General features: G+C 42.7%; 1 long non-coding RNA gene across 1 annotated transcript in view; it reads left to right on the top strand.

The window, feature by feature from the left end:
* Positions 1-381: 381 nt before the first annotated feature.
* Positions 382-16,245, top strand: part of LOC310755164 — a 68,965-nt gene continuing 53,101 nt past the window's right edge. The window contains exon 1 of the long non-coding RNA XR_014544198.1: positions 382-920. This is a non-coding gene — a long non-coding RNA (uncharacterized lncRNA). The remainder of the gene's footprint in view (positions 921-16,245) is intronic.

Here is a 16,245-nt window from a genome sequence, read left to right as displayed (position 1 = left end):
GAAGCGAGGTTCGATGATTTGTGATGTTTCCCCCTTCCTTCTTCAGCAACCCTATTCTCCTCCCTCATCTGTTTCCACATAGGAGTTGCAGAGGAAAGGGGGAAATTGGCAAAAGTCGTTCTCTCATCCTGCTGCATTCACAAAACCCTTCACTGGATCAAAGAGCGGTGGAAGGACAGTGCTGGATATAGTCCAATATTACTCTGATCCTTTCTCCTTTGCTGCTGTCGGGGATGACAAGTGACACCAGAACCTTACAACAAAATAGCAAGTCGCTGTATTCCTGTTCCCCATTCTAAACTGGTGATTCCATCCAGAACCTATGGGCCAGTGATTTTGTAAAGGATATTTTGCTTGTTAAAATGAACATAGGCTTCATATTGCTCATATTGGACTTTTATTCTATAACCAGCAAAATGATTGTTGTTCAGATAGGCTGCAGTTACTTTCTGTTATGAGAGTCAATGGAAATCTGCTGTCCTGGTGCTAAATGTTGAGGGACAACTTTAAGGCTCCTGCTAGTTGGACCAGGCAGCCTGTCAAGTAGACTTTCAAACAGAGGACTGTCTTTGTGTACTTTGGCCTTAGGTTCCCTGAATCAAACCCCAACAAGGAAGTGAAATAGGGAAGGAACAATCTCTATGGAGCAGGTTCTTTGCAGAGATGAGTGGAGGAGACAAGGCATCTGTTCTCCTCACAGAGCTGCCGTTCTCAGAGTGGTTTAACAATAAGTCCCTCTTCCCAGGGAACTCTAGAAATTGTAGGTCTGTGGGGATAATGGGGGTCTTTTAACAACTTGCAGAACCCTTAACAAACTGCTGCTCCCATGATTCTTTGCAGGATGCCATGACTGTTTAAAGTGGTATAATACTGCTTCAAGTGTATAGTGCAGATGGAGTCTAAGCCAGCAACTATATTTTGTACGTATGATGCTTTGCAACTTGAAAATTCTTTTAAGTCATAAGAAATGTGTGATAATTTTCCAAGTGTGGTCTCTAATCTTTTGGTTTTTGTTTTAGCCTGGTACTATCACAATCTGAAGCCTTGTTTATATAGCACTATCTTACTTTTACTGGGGTGATGATTATGTGAGAGATACAATTCTATGAGTCTATGACTGCTTCCTGAGTTAAGTATTGTTTCCTGTTCACCCGCTCAGCAAAGTTCCTACCTAGCTTCCTGCTTGTGAGGAATCCCTTTTCCAAACGCTTATCCAGACATAAGCATGTGACAATAAAAACCTGTTCCCTTGGTAACTGTGTCAATTTTGCTCTACCCGCAACACCTTTTAATTGCCTAACTGGCATGGGTGCTATCTTTTTCTCCTTAAATCTATAAATAGAGAGGGTCTTTAAAATTGCTTAAAATGGTAGGCTGCTCAGAAAATGTTGTAGCAATGTCGGAAACATTTCTCCAATGTAATTTTTCTGCCACTCAGTCCTCCTGTGGACATAGTCAGGAGTAGCTTAATTCATTGCCACCACCAATATTTATAAATAGACCAATGCAGCAAGTGCCATCATTATCTAGCAGGTGCACTGCAATTCAGGGAATGTTTAAAAATACTCAAGAGGCATTTTAAAAAGAGACTCTGTGTACATTTCCATTCAGGAGCCATTTTAAACTTCTGGGGTGCAACCATGCAAATTATAATGGAAAAGCGAGAGAAACTTGGGGGGGGCGGGTGTGAGATGATGGTAGATTGATGAAGATAAAGGTGGAAGGGTGGGAATGTAAACAGAGAGGATGGGGAAATGTGTACAGAAAAGACAGGAAGGTGATCTCCACACCAAACTCCTGAAGCTTATATGATTAACAAATTAATTCACTCCCTACATAGCCCTAATACCACCAGTTTACAGGCAACTCCCCATTTATGTACATTCTATTTGCACATGACCGGGCACATGACCCGGAAATGTTACCCAGAAATGGAGAGTGCCTGGTCAGCCAAGCCCCAAGGGAAAGCACACCTTCCTCAGTTGAGGTGTGGGAAAGCTTCTTCCCACAGGCAACTCCCCATTTTATGTCATTTCACTGATGTGTGTGGGGGTCCATAACATAATCCCCATGTAAATGGGGAGTTGCCTGTGAAGTGTAGGTGGGTTCAGGCATGACCCAAGACCGAGATTCAGCTCAGAAAAGATTTATTGGAACATCAGGAACAAGAAGACCAAGAATGACAAATGGGAACTTGGCCCAGTTTGTGTACCTTAAGCCGGCCCAGGCAAAACACATACACTGTCTGCAATAGGTCGCCTTAATGCTGCAATTAGCGAATCACAACACTGGCCCTATCTCAGCAGGGATTGGCAGCCTGCCAGCTACTAACAATGTGTTAGTAGAGGGTCATAACAGCCCCTATAGTGTAAGCAACCAACAAGCTGATGTACTCAAACTTCAGTAACTTTTCCATTATTTCCTAAAATTTATACACTGCATGATTGTAATGACCGCTCCCCGCATAAAACGGGGGGCGACCTTTACGTGGACGCGCGTAGCCCCTGGATCTGGAGCGGCTCCATCAGCATAGGCTTGGCTTTGCCTTCCCTCAGGTGGGATACCTGGAGGTCTCCGCCTAACCCAGTCAGTTGTCCAATCCCACCTGGGGGAAACGTTGCCAAGGAGATCAGGCCAGGTAGGGGAGGGATTACCTGCCCACACAATAGAGGGAGGATCTTACCTGGGAATCCTCACTTGGCTCCAGAGCTTCTCCCACCCTACCCACCCTCAGTTAATGCCTTATTTTGCAGGTTAACTTTTCTTCACAGGTTTTGCAGGTTAACTTTTCTTCACAGGTATGCGGGCGCTGCTACGTTAAGGTCGCTGTCAAAGGGCCGGAAAGGAATTTCCCTGCATTGGCAGGTTTCGCCTTTCCTGTAGCAAAAATGTCACAACTTTGGCGGTATCAGGCCTTGGGCGGAATCCTTTTGTCCATCTTCCTCTTTGCAGCAGCGATACCAGGGTTCCCCGTTAAAGGGGTTTCTGAAGGGAGGCTTTGACTGTACGCCGAAAGGTCATCATTGCTCTCCCCTGCGGCGGCGGCGTAATGGGGGCGGCTATCTCTGCTTGAACATATGTTCTCCAGAGCCAGCCCATCCCCCACACAAACACTGCATAACCCTGATGCTCCCTAGGTCCCCGGCTGGGGACTGGGGAGGGAGAACGCCCAATGCCTGTGCCAAGGTCTACCCACATTTGAAATTTAATAAAGTTGTGGCCAATTTAATCCCATAGCACGTTGTCTTGAGTCGTTATTCCACATGACGGGGGGGCGCTCGGGAGCTGGGGACTCCGCCTGTCCACGCAAAAGGCCTCAAAGCAGTATCTGTGTAAATGAACACCATACATGTAACATGAGTACTGCACAGAATATAAATAAAAAATATTATATTATATTTGTTCACTGATTTTACTCACAGGACTTGCACATGTGTTATATGTGTAACTTATAACAGTTATAAGAACTGGCAAAAGAGCTTCTTCGTAATGGTGAAATAAAAAATTTCCACATTGAGGATATGTTTGAAATCAATTTGTAGACTAAAGCTCACACATCTTTCCATGGGTAATATCCGTTGGTTCTCACTTTGTACATTGCAGTGGAAGTGCAAGTCATCCACATATCCTGATATATGCAGCTTTACAGCAGTAAGGAAATATGAACTCTATGGATGTTTAGAGGTCAGTATATAGCACTAGTGGTTCTACTTAGTATCTTTGTTCTGCAGCCTAGTGAATCCAATAGGAAATATTTAAAGAAAACCTGGAAAGTTGCCCATTCATGAGCAGTTCTACCTTTGCCTGTTGGGACTCTTTGGTTGCAATCCTATGCACACTTAAAGTCACTTGTAGGAGCATAGGATTGCACTGTTTTGAGGAGCTCAATCTGCAGGTGCTCTATTTGCCAAGGGAGCTTCAGTGATAATGTAAAGGTAAAGGTAAAGGGACCCCTAACCATTAGGTCCAGTCGTGACCGACTCTGGGGTTGCGGCGCTCATCTCGCTTTATTGGCCGAGGCAGCCGGCGTACAGCTTCTGGGTCATGTGGCCAGCATGACTAAGCCACTTCTGGCGAACCAGAGCAGCGCACGGAAATGCTGTTTACCTTCCCGCTGGAGCGGTACCTATTTATCTACTGGCACTTTGATGTGCTTTCGAACTGCTAGGTTGGCAGGAGCAGGGACCGAGCAACGGGGGCTCACCCCGTCGCAGGGATTTGAACCGCTGACCTTCTGATCAGCAAATCCTAGGCTCTGTGGTTTAACCCACAGCGCTACCCACGTCCCGTTTTTGAGGAGCTTGATCTGCAGGTGCTCTATTTGCCAAGGGAGCTTCAGTGATAATGTACAACTGCACAAATATAAGGGGGAAAGGTATATACTGTAGATAAAGGTTCACATTTGTTTTTCTTTAACAAGGCAGCTGAACTGCAAAATTTTGAAAGGATCACTGGCTTTTGCCCCTTGGGAAGAGGAGGTGTTCAATTACAATCCACTGTTTTCTAAATGGGCATTACTCCGACCCTTTCCTACCATGGATCAGCAAATTTAACAATTAACTCTAGCATGGCAGCATTCCAATTGGGTTAAATACAAAGGTCACTGCACTGTGGGTTAAAGGTAAATGAAGTTATAATTGGCTCTAATTGGTGTTCCCATAAGCTTCACTTGATAAAATAGAAAATGGCCTTCTGAAACCAGAGAAAACTGAAACAAGATCTTTCTTGCCGCCAAAACTGGAGTCAAGAAGAAAAGTATAAGAGAAACACATAAACACACATAGTTATATCAAATTTTACAAACAAACAAAAAATGATTAACACAAATAGCATACGGTAGAAATATCAGCTTGGTATTATACTCTTTGGAAATAGATTAGAACTTGAATTGTAAATGGACTCCTTGAGTCCAACCTTTTGCATGTTTCTACAACTCTTCCAGCATCTTCATGTCATACTTGCAGACATCTTTATAACATAGAGTTAGTGCGCCAGCAGGCCTGGTACCTGAAGCCAGCTCCCTATAAATCACATCCTTAGGGATCCTGCCATCTTCTATTCTGTGTATATGAAGAAGCCAGCATAGATGTCACTGAGACAAAGTGTGAACTTGCTGGTGATGTGGGCTTGGAAAAGTACATCTTTCTTTGAGACTCCGTCCTGCTGTGTGGTGCCCAAAATCTTCCTGACACAGTGCATATGGAAGGAGTCGAGGCATCGCTCCTGACGGTTGTAAGTTGTCCATGACTCACTGCCATAAAGCAGTGTGTTCAACACACAAGCCTGGGGGACCTTCATCTTAGTATTGCCATTGCCATAGCTGCCTTGCCAATACATTTGTCCAGCTCAGGATCAGAGAAGTTGCTGGTTATGGTGTCCATGTGCATTCACACTGAGATTTGTGTGTATCTATATGAAGGCATCCCAGATGGCAAGACTGATGAGTGAATCATTATTGTATGTCTTTCAACTATGGTGTGAAGATGGGAGAAATGCTAGCTCACCCCATGAGGGAAAAATCTTCCGCATCTCCATTCTGTTTTAGCGTTGTTGCTGTTTTGAAAATAATATTCATTTGTGCTATAAATTTTTATATTATGCATTCTTCTCCCCACCCACTACAAGAACAATGCAATGGGATAAAAAAAAAATCCCTGTACTTACAAAAAGCAGACAAGTTATAGTCCTTACATTAGGAGTGGGGGAACTTTTGCAACCTGAGGGCCACATTCTTTTCTAGGTAACCTTCCAGGGGCCACATGACAGTGGCGGGCAAGGCCAAAGGCCAAAGTAGGCTCCTCAGATACCCTCCTGATAAGTGTAGAAAGTCTCCATTAGATTATTTAAAGACACACACAAAAAGGGCCGGTCAAATGGGGTGAAATTAGATGAGCCTTCAGTGGGAAGATAAAATTAGGAACTGGCATATTTGTTGGTTAAAATCCACAGATTACTTGCAGCCCAGAAAGGGCTGCCAGTCTGTACTGTTGAAACACTATATTTCTGAAAATGACTGAGTGGAAATTGAAACTCTTTTCTGCCAGATATCAAGCTTTGCGTTGAGCTGGTGTACTGCAGTCCTCCTGAATCGATGAACTTGTATTGGCCTGCAATTATGGAAAGAACAATGTATCTGTAGCTATTGTCTTAGCAATAGTTTGGCAATTCTAAAGTTAGTAAAGGCACAATTGCAAACAATTCCAAGGAGAAAGAAAAATAGGAGACTTTTTCAAAGCCAGTATGACTGCACAACAGGCGTAACAAGGAACTACAAACACACACACATTTAAGAAAAGGAAGGAAGGAGAATTTGCCAAAGTCCAATATAGATGAGCAGCGCAGACTTCTGGGACCATGTCAGGAAAGCTAATCAGGATCATGCTGAGAGCAACAAAAGCATCTTTTTCAGATATGTTCAGAAGAAGAGGAAGGAAATGATAGGCTCACTGTTCAGTAATTAATGTGAAATTTTAAGGTATGACAAAGAAAGGCAGAACTGCTTAATTCCTGTTTTTGCCCCTTCTCCTGAAAAGGGAACTGTAGTCAAATCCACACTAAACAGTTAAAGCAGTTTCTTTGAGGGAAGCCATGGTATAATAGCGCTTTAAATGGCTCATGTGGATGTGGCCTGTGTCCCAGCTTGCATATGTCATGTGACTGGTGGTGAGGGGTTGCTATTGGAGTTCAGACTGGTAAGGAATTGGTCAGGAAATAGCTAACTACCTGAAAAGTCTTTAGGGTTGAAATGAATTCTGTGGTACTAAAATAATTTGCTGATGTGCTCTCAGAATCTCCTGGAGAATGAATGAGATGTCAGAGGATGGAGACTTGGCATTTCAGTATTGGATTGTGCACAGGTTTTCTATCCCCTCAAACTGAGTGTTCAAAGACTGGATCTGCTCTTCTGTTGGTGCATTGGATGAGAATTTGTAGACGGGATCAAGCAAATATTAAGCACTTTCAAGTTCCGTCCATTTCAGTAGGGCCATACTGTATTCAGCTGGGTTTACTTCTCAGTATGTATGCATGTGAATGGACTGCACGTCTTTTGAAATAATTGGCTGAGAAGATCCGTGTTGCAATTTTCTGGAATCATGTCCCATGAAGGGATCCAAGGATCACCTGGTCCAACCCCCTGCAATGCAGGAATCTGAACTAAAGCATCCATGACAGATGGCCTTCCAACCTCATACTAGAAATCACTGTGAATGCCCTATAACTCTTACTGCCATGACTACGCTTTCTTGAAGGATACACTGTACCCATTTTTTGTATTCATTTACTCCAAAAGCCTGTCCTCCACTGATTTAAAAGCCAAGAAGGTGTTCTTTGGGTTAAATGTCTGTTAGGAAAGAAAGCATACTACATTATTATCATATCAGTATCAACTGCCTCAGCTTTAGAGTGCGAAATTACAGGTTGTGCAAGTGCGTTCACAGGTGCAGTAAAGACAAGTTGTGTTGTCTTCGGAGATCTAATTGCTAAAGAGGGGCTGAACTCCCAAGAATGGCAACTCTAGCAACTTACATTTATGTTTTCTTTTTAATCAAGCACTTTCCAAAAGGAAAGGAAAGAAAGTGGGTGCAAAACGAGGATACCGATTTGCCAAACACAAGGTCACTTCCACATACAGTATCTGAAAGGTGGTATAGAGTGAGTTGTGAGGCAACATGGGCAACCCCCACATCCTCAGACACCTGCCTGCTCAAAGCACATGGGGTAGAGTTCTTTGCATGTTTCAATGCACATGCATAGAGCTCTTCCACATCAGGAAGGAATTTGATTGGGCTGGGATCCCTCCTCATCTATGTTCTATGCACACACAGGTTGAACTCCTCCTTGCTCTCTCAGAACACACAAATGTCAGAGGAGTTTGGCTGCCAGTACAACCCATTTATCCCTTCTTTCATTGCATGGATGGGATTAGGTGAACTACACTATGAAACAGAGATTGCCCCTTATAAATAGGGATAGTTGGAACATATGACATGTGACTCCTCTTTGGCCACATACACACCATACATTTAAAACACTATTATTCTTATTTTCCATATAATTTCTATTGAAGTTTTAAAATTACAAGAAAATGAAAAAAAAAAAACTGCAGAAGGAAAATAAGAAAGAGAAAACAGAGATACCAGGGGTGGGGGAGCACACTGCAGCACCAATGCAGACATGGAACATGAGTATAGCAGAATTTTATTGAGGTTGAACAAATACTTGTAGATATTTGGAAAAGAAAATACCACAGTAATTACCAATCTGTTGAATGCAAGGTGGGTCAAACAAAAATGTTACTCTTAATTCCCTTGCTTTCTTATTATGTGAAGACCATCTAAATAGAGATATAATAAGAATAAAATTTAAGATATAATAAAAGAGCATGGGTGTGCTGTATCGTCTTGACTGTATTTTCATCTAGCTCATACTTCAGCATAAGCTGGATAAAATATCCATCTTTATTAATAAATGATGTGAAATTGAACCATCTTTTTTTTACTAGACCCCCAAAGAGACTTTCATTTTGAGGGAATATGGATCTCCTACAACTCTCAGCACCGCTGACAAACTTCACTTCCTATAATTCTTGGGGGGGAACTATGTCTGTTTAAAGAGGTATGATACTGCTTTAAATGAATGGTATGAATGTGACCTTTCTCTTGTCCTACTTCCAACTTCGGCTATTGCTGATGCAGAGCAGATCCTAAAGGAAAGTTCTTTCCTAAGCTTGGTAGAGTGCCACTGAAACATTGGATAAAACTCCATTCCAAATCCTTCATAAATGTATTAAACCCAAGATAAAGCTAATTGGGTACATTGTCTGAAACTCTTGATTCTTGTTCCTAGCCATTCTTCAGGTTCAAAGGCACATATTGATTCTGCCTGATCTCAAAAGTTAACAAAATTAAAAAGCAATGATACCAAGTTAGTGTGATACTAGAATTCAATTTCTTCACTTTATCCTGCCCACTAATCAGCAAAAACTTTATTTTTTGCCTGAATGACTTTTCAAGGCTAAGAATTAAGAACATAAACTTTCTTCCATCATTGCCTATGGCAAAAACATTGCAGGGTTTATGAACTGAAATCTTTGCAAGCAATATATATGGAGCAATGATTGGTATATTGGATCTGCTGTAGCCATTTACTCAAAGGATAGGCCAGAAACCACACAATGTATTTTTCTCATGCTGTGTATGTTTTAGGTGCAACTCATTCTGGTACCCTTTCCCCCTCAAATTCTACAAATCCATCTACATCTACATCTATGTAAGACTCAGGAACTAACTTCAGAAGCTCTGTAATTGAGCTCTGCCTGTCATTGGCTCAGGCTTCACCTCCTAATGGCTTCCATTCTTTCATCCTACCAGTCCCAATGGGCATTAGCTACTACTGTGGCTCTGAATACCAGTTTCTGGAGAATGAAAGTGGGGAGAGTGGTTTCGCACTCACGTCCAGCTTGTGGGCTTCCCATGGGCATCTGGTTGGCCACTGTGAAAATGGGATGCTGGATGTAGAGTGGATGAGCCTCTGGTCTGATCCAGCAGTGCTCGTTATGCATTCAAAAGCAATGATTCTGTTCTAAAGCAGAATTGGTTCAACTGAAGAAGGTTGAAACAAAAGGTTGCTTGGTTAGATAGTCCCTAGTCAAGGGCAATCAATGAGATTTGTGCAAAACAAGGAGTTAAAAATTAGTTACTTATGTATCACCTGGCTTGCTTTGCTCCACTGCATCTAACTATTATTGATTATTTTTGCAAACGAATGTACCACTTGAGTAAAATAGTGCCAGCACCATCAAGCTCATTTCTAGATGATCTGTCACTGAAAATATCCAAGATCATGCCTATTCAAAATCTGATTTTCATAATGAGGCAATGCTCTGAGTAATTTTAGTTTTGCATGGTACCTCCTTGGGGATTCATAATGACTGTCTGTAATCCCCCCCTTTATAGAACAGGAAAGTCCCCCCCCCCCAGAGGTCTCTGCAGTTTCACAGTCCTCCCCCCCCCCCGGCTTTTCTGACACCAGCATTTTGTGGACTTTTCCTCCCCCACATTTCACACGATGTGACATTCCTGGCTGAAATACAAACTGAACTCAGCAGATCGTTTTGGACATGGGCTGGCACCAAGCATATTGGCAACACTGACAACGAGGGGTAAACTTAATAGGGAAAGACTTTCAATGACTTCCCTAAATATGTATCTTTTATACAGACAAAATGAAGAAGAGACAGAAAATAATAGTGTGATGGCGAAACATCCCCAGGCACATAAAAAGCAAGCTCTGTGCTTGCTCAACTTTGTCAGAGTGGAAATGTTTGTAAGAAGGGGGACAATAACAGCCTACATCATGCTCTTGTCATTTTGGACATCCTCTACACCTGGTGGAGGTTGGTGCCCATTGGAACTAGTAGGGAGGGAGGCAGGGAGCCCAACAGTAGAGAGTGCCAAAGCCAATGACAGCCAGACCCAACAAATTCTAGTCTTGCTCCCAACCTCTTCCCTGCTGAGTTCTACAAAGGGCAATGCTGAGGCTGAGGAGCAGGAGGAAGCTGACAGCCAATTCACCTCCTAGACTGGTTGTAAGGTTGGTATCTACCAAGTTTTGAGTAGACCATGGCTTTTTTCACTCCCTCTGTGTGTGAACTCAAAAGGCCACTTTAACCATGCAAACTGGTGTTGTTAATCCTCATTTTATTTATTTAAATAAATAACACATTGAAACGTATTTTAATAGTAAATTATTATATCTTAAAATACCTGTTATTTAACATGTAATTAAAAATGTCCGTGACATTCCCCCCCCCCTTTTACAAAATTCCAATCAGAATAAATCTCTGCAACAGGCTGGCATTGTCCCCTGTCCCTGTCTAAAAGAATGGGGACAATGGCAGGCCAGGGATCATAACAGGCTGCACCAATCTCATTCAGGGCTATGTTTTTTGTTTTGTATTTTATTTTATTTTAATACCACTTTATACTTTTACAAAAAAAACTCTCAAAGTGGTTTTGTTGTTGTTTAGTCGTTTAGTCGTGTCCGACTCTTTGTGACCCCATGGACCAGAGAACGCCAGGCACTCCTGTCTGCTACTGCCTCCCGCAGTTTGGTCAGGCTCATGTTTGTAGCTTTGAGAACACTGTCCAACTATCTCGTTCTCTGTCGTCCCCTTCTCCTTGTGCCCTCCATCTTTCCCAACATCAGGGTGTTTTCCAGGGAGTCTTCTCTTCTCATGAGGTGGCCAAAGTACTGGAGCCTCAGCTTCAGGATCTGTCCTTCCAGTGAGCACTCAGGGCTGATTTCCTTAAGAATGGATACGTTTGATCTTCTTGCAGTCCATGGGATTCTCAAGAGTCTCCTCCAGCACCATAATTCAAAAGCATCAGTTCTTCGGCGATCAGCCTTCTTGATGGTCCAGCTCTCACTTCCAAAGTGGTTTACAACACATTAAAACATCAAATAAAACAATCCAGAACACAATATTATTGAAGTCAAATATAAAGTATGTATTCAAAGTAACCTACTTAACAAGAAAATAAAATAATATCATAAGCATAGAACCTATCTGCTGCTGCTGCTAATTCTGTCAATGGTGGTTTGTGGTGGGCGGTGGCTATGGAAATTCAGGCTCAACAACGTGGATCTGCAATAAGCGACAGCCAAGATGGCCTCTGGCCTCTTCAGCAGCCTCAGCTTCTGTAGCTATCCTCCCAGGCCAGATGGGAAACGGCCTTCAAGGCAGTGAGCAGGTCTTCCAGGACTCATAGCCAAGATGGCTTTTATTACCAATTCACTGTGTGTTAGCTGGGGCAGAACTTAAGTCCTGCCTTTAGTTGCTCAGATGTTTAGCTGTTTTTAACAGTTTGTGCTGTCGTACTGGTTCATGTGTCACCCACTATAAGTTTATGCAGAGACACAGTTCTTTCAGTTTGCAACCAGTGTGGTGAGAGAACTGCGACTGCTGCCATAAGTTTTTGCACTGTGCCAGAAATTATGAGCAACAGCTGGCGAAGATGCACAGATATTGAACATCCTAAATCACTCCTGTGTGGAAGATGGGGCACTTCAGAAATTATTTACTATTGCTCATATGTTTCCTTCCTTAGTTAGATTTAAAGGTGCTAACATAAATTTCCAGACCAATGGGAAGATATTGTTCCCCTCCCCCAGCTTGTTGACTTCTACATATTTTTAATAGAATGTGCAATAAGGTGGAGAGCTTTTAAGTGGATTAGGACCCAGGAGACCAGGATTTAATTTGCCATGAAACTCATGGAGAGATCCTGGGTCAATTGCTGTCTCTCAGCCTAACTAGAGGGTTGATGTAAAGAGAACATGGTGAGAGGAAGAGCCAGGAGTGCCACAATGAGCTTCTTGGAAGCAAGGAATTTAATCTAATAGTGAATGCCTAATATATCCAGACTAATTGGTTTTGTCCCTTGGTTTTGCCTACCTCATAGCAATTGTCACAACATTTGCAGTTTAGGCTTTGGATAATTTTTAGTCTTTGGTGGAGTTTCTGCCTGCCCTTCCAGACTGCAGGAGTATCCCATTAAAGTTGCTCCTGTCCAGACACCCAGGCAGGGGCAAAGGCCATAGCATTCCTCAAGGCAGCAGTCCCGTGAAGGCTTTCCTACTTGTCCTAGCACCCTTTTGCCCTGGGCTGACCCTGAAAAGGGATACCCCAGCAGGTAAAACCTCTACATTTGTAACCAATAAATCTGTGGTCTGATTTGACCCAGCGTAATGTTGTCCTACACTAAGATCATGGCCACTGGTCCCATCACCTCCTGGCAAGTAGAAGGGGAAGAAATGGAGGCAGTGAGAGATTTTACTTTCTTGGGCTCCATGATCACTGCAGATGGTAACAGCAGTCACGAAATTAAAAGACGCCTGCTTCTTGGGGAAAAAGCGATGACAAACCTAGACAGCATCTTAAAAAGTAGAGACATCACCTTGCCGTCCATATAGTAAAAGCTATGGTTTTCCCAGTAGTGATGTATGGAAGTTAGAGCTGGACCATAAAGAAGGCTGATCGCCGAAGAATTGATGCTTTTGAATTGTGGTGCTGGAGGAGACTCTTGAGAGTCCCATGGACTGCAAGAAGATCAACCCTATCCATTCTTAAGGAAATCAGCCCTGAGTGCTCACTGGAAGGACAGATCCTGAAGCTGAGGCTCCAATACTTTGGCCACCTCATGAGAAGAGAAGACTCCCTGAAAAAGACCCTGATGTTGGGAAAGATGGAGGGCACAAGGAGAAGGGGACGACAGAGGACGAGATGGTTGGACAGTGTTCTCGAAGCTACCAGCATGAGTTTGACCAAACTGCGGGAGGCAGTGGAAGACAGGAGTGCCTGGCGTGCTCTGGTCCATGGGGTCACGAAGAGTTGGAGACGACTAAACGACTAAACAACAATAACAAATATCCTGTCTGGGAGTTATACATCAGGAGCGGGAGTGCCTGACCCATGCAAGTTCCTATCAGAACAAAATGTAATCTAACATTTAAGAGTTGGGAGGGCTATGCTGGCTGAGGCCATGTCCCACTGAACTCAGTGTGGCCAAAGTCTGAGCAGACATACATGGCTGAGAATTCATTTTTCAGCTTAAATTGGCTCAGTTTAGATGCTTCCACACTACACCGTTTGAATACAGGTTTTTCCATTAGTGATTGTCTCCGCTGCCAAGGCATCCATCTCATTCATCTCATGCCAGGAGTTGCTGCAGAAGCCCTGCAGCTCTGGAGGGTAAAGAGAAATTTGTCCTAAATGTCATATCTGGGTTTCATGAAATGTGCGCTTCTGTGTTAAGGGAATAACGGAATGGCATGACAACGCAATGATGTATGCAGAGAGAGCTCTGTTTCTGCCCAGGGATTTTGAATAAGTGTGCTTGCATCACCCATATATTGTTTTAGCAATAAAAAAAAGACTATTGGTATCTCAAATTGAGACCTTGAGTAATCAAAGCGAGAGGATTTCCTGAGGCTTCATTTGGGAACTTCTTCAGTTAACGTGCTTCTGGGGCGACTGTGTAATTGGTTGACATTTACAAATTGATGTGGGTTTCTGTTGTAAGGCTTGAGTGGCCTGAGATCCTTCAGTACCCGTGTAAGCAAACAGAAACATTAAGGTGACCTTGACCTCCCAATTGGAGGGAAGCAGGAGAGATCTTTATTGCTGGCATTTGTGCTCACGCTGGGCAACAGCAAGTCCTGATGTGAAAAGATCACACTGAACGTTTGCTGAGGTAAGCATATGTAGAGAGTTTGTGCATCTTAGTTCACAGCTGCCTTCCTTGGCCTTGATCTGGAGATGATGTTTGATCCTTACAGCAGAGCTGAGTATTGCGCAGAAGAAGAAGAAGAAAATGATCAGAGAGGGGAGATCACAGGATTGGGCTGCAGAGCTGCTATATTTGCATTGTGTGTAAAATGGCTGCTGAAGGGACACCAGCAGCTTCTCTTCGAGCAGTGGTTGATGTATGTTCACAGAGGACCAGCCAATCACGCCAGAGGTACCTTCAAAGCTCAAACAAATAAATCCGCCCATGCCCTTTCACAATGAGCCTCCTGGCTTTTTTAAAAAAATGTGTGTTATGTCTCTCCATGGCAATGATATCTGTGATCAACTTGACAGAGCGACAAGGAAGGAATAAATGTCACCCAAGCATCATGCCAAATGGGCCTTTGTTTATGTATTATGACAGCTGAAAACATGTGCTGAATATTGGAGCAAGCATGAGCATGGGTTTTTGCATCATGAGCTCTGGCCTCAGCCAAAATAACCTGGGGGAGGGGAGAATCACACTATTGGATGGGGGAGTATTCAGCTTTTATTTTCTTTTTTTAGTTTACAGCAGGCATAGGCAAACTCGGCCCTCCAGATGTTTTGAAACTACAATTCCCATCATCCCTGACCACTGGTCCTGTTAGCTAGGAATGATGAGAGTTGTAGGCTAAAACATCTGGCGGGCCGAGTTTGCCTATGCCTGGTTTGCAGAATGAAGCTATGGTCTGACTCTGTAGCTGCACTCATGAGACAGTTTGCAACCTGTTGTCATTATTTTTTGTGGGGATAAATGCTCACCCACCATTATTTGTCCATCTCTGTACCATAGCTTTCAGGCTGAACACTAAACCAACTATATTCTACCAAGAGTAGACACACTGAAATTAATGGACCCAAGTTAGTTTTGTGCATTAATTTCAGTAGTATGCACAACAGGCATACCATATGGAAATCCTTGGCACATGCTTATTTTAATGCTGGGTACATATTTCAACAACATTAAATTTGGTAATATACAGAGAAGAAGCTGATTAGAAACAACACCAGTAGGTGCATGGGAGAAGTTTGAGAAATTCATGGGATGAGCAATGGCTCACCAAATATGACAGATAATGTGATAGAAGGCAGGAATTTATTTCATTTCATTTATAGACCACTTCCTATGAAGTATCCCAAAGCAACTTCACAAAATAATAATAATATATATATAAACAATTCCATATATAACAACAGTTAAAACAACTGCATATATTAAAAATCACGAAAAACCATAACATATATGAAAACAATTTCAAATCTAATAAAGATGCTAAGTGGAATAAAAATCAGGTGCTCCTTGAAAATAGCTGCATTGTACTCAAAGTACAATGCAGCGCTCAAAGAGAATCACTCTTAAAATAGTTTAAACCTTCACTTACAGCACATTAATAACTTACCATCACTGTCAGGGTTGTCTCATTCATCACGCTGAGTTGTGAAAAGATGCAGTTGTCAATGTGTTAAATTTCACAGGGATCTTCCAGATTTTGGGGAGGCAGGGTGAAGAAAAGGGAAGGCTCAAACCTGGTAGTGTTAGAACTCTTCCTGGAACATCAACACACTCACACAAATAAACACAGCACATCCTTCTAATATATGCAGAGTCCATTGCCCTCCCTTCTTATGAACTCCATTCTATGCCAACAAACCTGGGATGCCAAAAGGTTTGACTTTTACAGACTTGCAACTTGACATTTCTGATGGTGCCACTGAGGGACTACACAAGCCATGTCCTACCGTTTATAAAAATGAAATGAAATAAATCACAGACAACTTTCAGAATCCATGAAATAGCCCTGCCCAATTTTTGCCACCCACAAGTGGAGCAGCAAAATTCAGAGTCAAAGCAGATTTGTACTGTAATACAGCTGAAAAGATTGAGCCATGGTCTGAGATGCAATGTTTAAAGG

The sequence above is a fragment of the Podarcis filfolensis genome (genome assembly GCF_964270895.1).
Source record: "Podarcis filfolensis genome assembly, chromosome: 2".
NCBI lineage: Eukaryota > Metazoa > Chordata > Lepidosauria > Squamata > Lacertidae > Podarcis > Podarcis filfolensis.
The sequence above is the reverse complement of the archived record's forward strand: the minus strand, read 5'-3'. Positions and strand labels throughout refer to the sequence as shown.